Source organism: Gossypium arboreum, chromosome 2, assembly GCF_025698485.1.
Source record: "Gossypium arboreum isolate Shixiya-1 chromosome 2, ASM2569848v2, whole genome shotgun sequence".
NCBI lineage: Eukaryota > Viridiplantae > Streptophyta > Magnoliopsida > Malvales > Malvaceae > Gossypium > Gossypium arboreum.
In genome coordinates, this window is record NC_069071.1 from 103,857,501 (window position 1) to 103,864,650 (window position 7,150).

Sequence of the window (7,150 nt, forward strand, 5' to 3'; positions counted from 1 at the left end):
TATATCTCACAATTTACAATTCCATTGCTTACACCGTTTCTTCTATGAAAAACTAGACTCAGTAACCTTTAATTTCATATTTTATTAAACCTCTAATTAAATTTCCAAAATTTTTGGTGATTTTCCAAATTTTGACTACTGCTGCTGTTTAAGACTGTTTTAGTGCAACATATTGATTGCCAAGTTTATAACACCCTTATTTCCATTCTCTACCATATTTCCCATCATTTTCTCTTATTTCCTTTCACTAATATATCAAGAATATAGAACCTTATATAAGAAAACTCTACCTTAACATCATTTTCATGCTTTGATATTACCTTACATGAGAAACTCTACTTAAAATATATTGAAATCTTAAAATTCTTACCTTATCCTATTGATTTCAATCTTTAACTTGCTTTTTCTCTCTCCTCCAGCTTCTGTTTCTTGAATCCAACTTGATATTCTAACTCCCCTTAGTCTCCTTAACATTTTTCTCTCTTGGTAGCTATGGAAATTCTTTTGATTTCTAGGTGAAAATGGTGAATTTTTGGTGGAAGGACTAAATTGTAAAGAAAGGAAAGTTTCTCCTTCTCTTTCTTTCGAAAGTGGGATGCATGGAAATGGATGGTGTTGTTTCCTCTCCTCTTTTTTTCTTTCCACACACACATATATATATACTAAATAAAATAATAAAATAATAAAAAATATCTTATTAAATATTAATAAAATAATATTTTTTCTAATTAAATAATTATAAAATATCATCACATCATCATTACTTTCTAGATTTTTTTCTCTTCCAATTGACCATTTTGCCCTTTGTGATCTTTTAAAATTTCATCCTTGAGTCATCACTTAATTTGGTAAAATTGCTATTTAGTCCCTCATAATTCTTCACCTATTCAATTTGGTCTTAATTCATCTATTTTTCTTCGTTTCTAGATCATTCCACCCATAAAATATTTTCACTATTGGTCTTTCAATTTTTTCATATTTATACTTCAACCTCTTAAATTTTGAGTATTTACTCTTGGGCAACAAAACTTTTCTCACTTTTACAATTTAGTCCTTTCTTGAATTAATATGTCATAATATACTTCCCAATGACATAACTCAAATTTCCTCTTCTTTTCACTTTATTTCCTCATTTTACTATATCAAGGATAATATCTTACTGTAGAAATTTTCGGACTGTTACTGATCGAGTACTCCAATAGTTCGGTTGCATACAGTATATCTGATACTGCCAATACGATTGGGGGAGATCTATGGGATCAACAAGTGGGGAAAACATGGAAATCATTGGGTATTACAATGTGGAACAACCAGTTGGGGAGCGTACTTCAGATGGATCGTTGATGGGCGTCGAATCCACAAAAAATAATTCCTACTAAATACTCTAAATAGTAGTAAGAGTGGTAGTAGGGTCGAGTCCACAGGGATTGGTACTCTAATCAACTTTTGAGTTTGGCTTATGAACAGAATGTCGTGTCAAGTGTCGTGGCTAGAGTCGTGCCCACGACTCAAAATGTACTAGCTGAAAAATAAGCAAATAAATAAGTAAATCGGGGGATTTTGAGATTGATTAGAAATTAAATAATTAAAACTACTAAGATAAATAATTAAATAAATTAGAAATTAAATTGGGGTTTGCAATCAAATGTAATAAGCCTTAGCCTTAGACTCGAGAAATTCAGTGTTAAGAATCGATCCTCGAAAATTGATCTTCTCCTTCAAACGATAAGCTAGTTATAGTGATTAAGAACGTCTTAACCACCAATTCTTCTTCTCATAGCTAGTCCCGGTACGTCCTGCAAACCAACCCTTACCAATAGTCTAATTGAGATACACGTGTTCCCGATTTAATATTTCAGTAGCCTTGCATTTTGAAGAACCCAACTCGAATTAACGGCCTCAACCGCGTGGGTCGTTTAAACCCTATCACCTCTTCCTTGATTTGTTTTCGAAGATCCAAATACAGCATAGCCGATTCGTTTCTCCAATTGTCAGAAAACATGACTCCAACCCAACGACCTCTTTTTGACTTGAAATCGAATTATCCTTAAGGGATGAGTTGTCAATCTCGATACTTAGGAAAAAGGTGAATATCAATTGGAAGGATTTTAAGCGTGAGTACGAATCTCACAATTCTCGACCGGAAAGAACACCGGCCTAAAGCCAAGATAGAATTTAGTTAAGCATGAAATTGTTCATGCTTTGTGAGCTTGGAGAGAAATTCGGGGATTATGGTGAAGAAATGAATGGAAATGACTTGTAGAGCAATTGGCCCAATTATGGAAAAGAAACAAAAATTGGAGACAATGCTACAAAATGTAACGTCAAATTGAAGAGAAAGGAAATGATATTCCAATTCCAAATTGAAGAAGGAAATACAAGAGAGAGAGTAATTCAATTCCAAAATGAAATAGGAATGTAAAGACAAGCGATGATTTTCTAAGAACTAAAAGCCCCTATTTATATACATGGGGTTTACTAAAAATAGCTTAACCTAAATTAATAAAATAAAATAAAATAAAATAAAACAACATAATATCTTCCTATTTTTAGCTTTTTACAAAGTCAAAATATATGATAAATCCTTGGCTTTCTCCATCCTTTTGATTTGGCCCCGATTCAACGATTTGTCTTTCAATTTGACCCCTTTTTGCTCTTTTTTGACCAATTGCATCCCTGAAAAGATTAAATCATAAAAACACCAATTAAGCAGGGATCAATTCAGAAATAAACCAAATTAAGCACAAGAATCATGTAAATTAATATGTTTATCAACTCCCCTTATTTAGCTCATGCTTGCCTTCAAGCATGTTGTTCTTTCAAACATTAAAATTTTATTCTACAATTTATTAAAAATCGAGCCTCTTTTCTGCATACATAATCAATGTAAACAACTTAGGCAGAAATAAATAAATGCTCAAGATATAAAGTTTGATCAACAAGTGTCATAAAATTGAAATATGTGAACTAAATAATTTCATTAAATTGAGTTTGAATCCAATAATTTGCAAGGCATTATTAATTAACTATGCATTAGAAAAATAAAATTATTAATGTGGTCAAACCTTTTTACGCGAACTAGGATGACAACCCAAGCACCCTATTCCGGTTACTCGGTTCAAACAGTCTTAAATTTTTATTTATTCATTTATTATTATTTTTTTTGTGTGAAGGCTTAGTTAGCGGAATGTTTATAAGTTATCGACTTGTCACTCGAACCTTTTGACGCAAGATAAGATGACAACCCAAGCACCTTATCCCGGTTACTCGATCCTGTCACGTTTTCGAAACTTCACTCATAACTTGAACCTTTATTTATTTATTTTTATTTATGCACAAGCAAATATAATTTTCCAAACAATCAATTCATACGAAAAAATCTAGCTACATATATCAACTTTAAAACACACATGTCGACTAATTTATATACTTGAACATTTTAATTCAAAATTTGCCCAATTGCCCAAATTAGTTAAGTATGAGATTAAAGGCTCAATGTTAAATAAACTATCAAATGAATTTAACGTAAGATTGAACACATGCAAAAGTGAGTCGTGCAGCAAAAATCATGCAAATTTACCATCCATCCCCCTACTTAATCTATACTTGTCCTCAAGCATATATTATATGAAATAAAAGTCAGCAGCCCAAATAAATAAAAAGTAAAGGTTGAGAACACTCCCCATATATGTTAATGATTTTGTTGGTGTTGGGAGTAACGATTCTGCAGGATATCAAGGATTGTAGAGACTTGGGTTTCCATTGCTCCAAGTCGCGCTTTGATTCTGCTCAAACGGGCTTCCACAGTTGGAGGCCGTTCCTCTCGTTCTCGAGTAGCGAAATGTAGGCGTTGGCAAAAAACCATATTCCCACGAGCAGTCCGTGTACCTAGAGGAACAAAAAAATATGCAGTAGGGGTGCCGAAAAGCAAACCCATAGAATCCAAACAATATTTATCTAGGCTATCCATATGATATGCACATGTCAAGGACGAAAAATCGATTTCAGAGGGAAAATGTGTAGAGGTTAAGTTTGTAATATACGACCCAAGTATTAGAGGACGGTTATATTGCAAAACAGCATGAAAATTCTGTGTAAACCAATATCCTAAATTAACTTTATAACCGGAATGCATACACCATAAGAAAAATAATTCAGTTCTCGTTTCTCGTTAAGACAGAGGACGAATTGTTTCGTCCCTAAAAACTAAATGCCAAAAATCAGTGAATATATCTTAAAGCAGGTTCATGCACCAATAAGTCATTTGTGGTTTTCGGATTATAAAGTTGATTAGAATAGGTTGAAACACAATAGGCATCTAGAGCATTAAAGTCGCTCAGGATATCTAACAAAGCAGTATGATAGGAATTGGATTGAATATCGTCAGGGTCAACGAAACCCATGGCAATATTAAAATCAGATATCAACATCCGAAAGTCTTTTCCAAACAGATGAAAACATATAATGTTTTGTGTTTCAACAGTCTGTAATGCAGTAGTATTGAAGCTAAATGTGGTGTAAAACTCATATATTAACTCATAATATGCATCACAGGATATGTTTGCAAAAGAGCTTCAACCAATAGCATCAAAATAAGTAGTCATAGCATCATGAATATTTAGCATATTAAGAGTGGTGGAATCGATTTGCTTACAGACCGGGAGTGGGCGTTGTCGAATGTCGTCATATAGTGTACGATGCTTTGGGGTCAAAAAGTCCAAAAACCCTCGCAATCGTCCTTCAGTGGGAATGGTATTGGCACAACCTCGTCTATTACGTTGATTATTTCGTGTTGGTCGAACATATTCGTCGGGCGAGGGGGTGGACTTGAATTTTCAGCAGCGTCAATACTACTGTGCGGTGGTGTCGTTGGTTTACTTGTCTGTTGTCGATGACTTCGAGTAGCAGATGATCGTGTTTGGCGTTGGGCAACACGTTCGTTTGCAGAGGGGTCGACATGGTCGCTAGATGTTCGAGCCTCGTCCGAGTTACCTGCATGATATGTCAGTAAAGGTAAAGTAGATTAAGGGTTAGGGTTAGACCTTTCGGAAAGAGCGGAGCTGTTGTCTGAGTGTTCTGTTTCGACCAGAGTGGAACGTTGTTAGCGACGTGCTCTCGTTGGTAGGGTCGTTCGTCTAGGAAGAGGTGAAGAAGGTTAAACGTCGACTATATAGACGACTGGAGGGGCAGAGAACCGGTGCCGATTTTGATGGAGTGAGACAGAAAAGTTGTCAGCCGTTTGGTTCCATGTTCGAACCATGGTGTCCGTGTAGATGACACGAATAGTTGGCACTAGTAACTGAGGCGATGGTGTGACGATGGAGCGAATGGGATTAGATACCCCAGTAGTTCTAGCCGTAAACGATGGATACTAGGCGCTATGGCAGTAGCGGCGTATGGAAGCGGTGGCAACATTTAGGTTGGGCCAATTTTTTTGAGAGAGTATTTTAGTGGTTTCGATTTTGGAGGCGGTTTAAGTAATGGGAGTTGGGTTTTTTTCTTTGTTTTGTTGAGGAAGAAAATGAAGAGAAAATGGGGTTTAGAAAGGAGAAGAGCGGTGGCGTATGGTGGAAGGCTCCGTTCTGCGGTAGCTCGGTGGTGGAGATTGGCGTCGAATGGCATGGGGAAGAGGGAAAAGGAAAAAATAGAGGTGGGGCGTGGGTGAGGGCTCGTCGACAGTGGTGCGGGGTGGCGTAGTGCGAGGCCTACTACGGGGTGCAACGACGACGGTCGGCGGTGGGGGGTGTGACGGTGGTGACGGCATGGCTTGGTGTTGGGTATAGGTTTTGTTTTAAAGAAGATGAAGAAGATGGAGAAAATGAGTTGGGGAATTAGGCATTTGGGTGTTTTAATTTTAATTTTAATTTTTTTATTTGGTTTATTTTAGGCTGGGTGAGGTAATTGGGTTAGGTATTGGTTATTGGGCAAATCTTGGGTATTGGGTTTATGTGGGTATTGGGTATGGTAGGTTTATTTGGGTAGGTAAGTTAATTAGGTTGGGATGATGGATGGGTGTTGGATGTGGATTTTGGTGGGTTATTTGGTTTAGGGTAAGTGGGTTAAATGAGGGTGTGAATATTTATGTGATTTGGTTTTTTTTTTGGGGATTTCATGAAGGTTAGGAAATTTGAGTATTTTTTTTTCACTGTCACCAAATTAGCAAGTCGTGCCCATGCCACCACCATTATTTGTCTTCTTGAAAATTCATGACCTCTATAGTGTTCCTGAAAACATCAATTTGACTGAGTTAAATAAGAATTAATTAATTTATTTACACCCTGACTTAAATTGAAAATTAAATAAATGAGAATAAATGAAAATAAATTTGGGTTGCCTCCCAAGAAGCGATTTTTTAATGTCGTTAGCTCAACGTCCTAGAAATTTATTCAGTCGACTCTTAGAGGATTAATTCCTCAACTAGGTGGACTTGAAAGTTCTCGTAAAAAGGCTTTAATCGCTGTCCGTTGACTTTGAAAATTTTTCCGGATACTTCGCTTTTAACCTCTACTACACCATGTGGAAATACGTGAGTAACAATAAAAGGCCCTAACCACTTAGTTCGAAGCTTACCTGCAAAAATTCTCAATGTAGGGTCATAAAGTAATACTTTCTGTCCTACCATAAATTGTTTGCGGTTTATCTTTTGGTCATGGTACGCTTTGACCTTATCTTTGTAAATTTGGGCACTCTCATACGCTTCTCGTCGAATTTCCTCAATGTCCTAAATATGTAACTTACGATGCTTACCTGCAGCTTCCAACTCCATGTTGCATTGCTTGACTGCCTAAAATGCCTTATGTTCTAGCTCAACAAGGAGATGGCAAGGTTTACCGAAAATTAGTCGATAAGGAGACATATCTATGGGTCCTTTATAAGGTGTTCGGTATGCCCATAATGCATCGTTAAGACGCAAACTCCAGTCTTTTCTACCTGCCTTAACGGTCTTCTCGAAAATTAACTTGATTTCTTGATTCGACACTTCCACATGACCGTTCGATTGTGGGTGACAAGCTGTAGTGACTCGTTGCACCACTCCATATTTTTACAAAAGCATATCAATTACTTTATTGCAAAAATGCGTCCCTCGATCGCTGATCAATGCTCGCAGTGTGCCAAACCTGGAGAAAATATAACTTTTAAGAAAATCGAC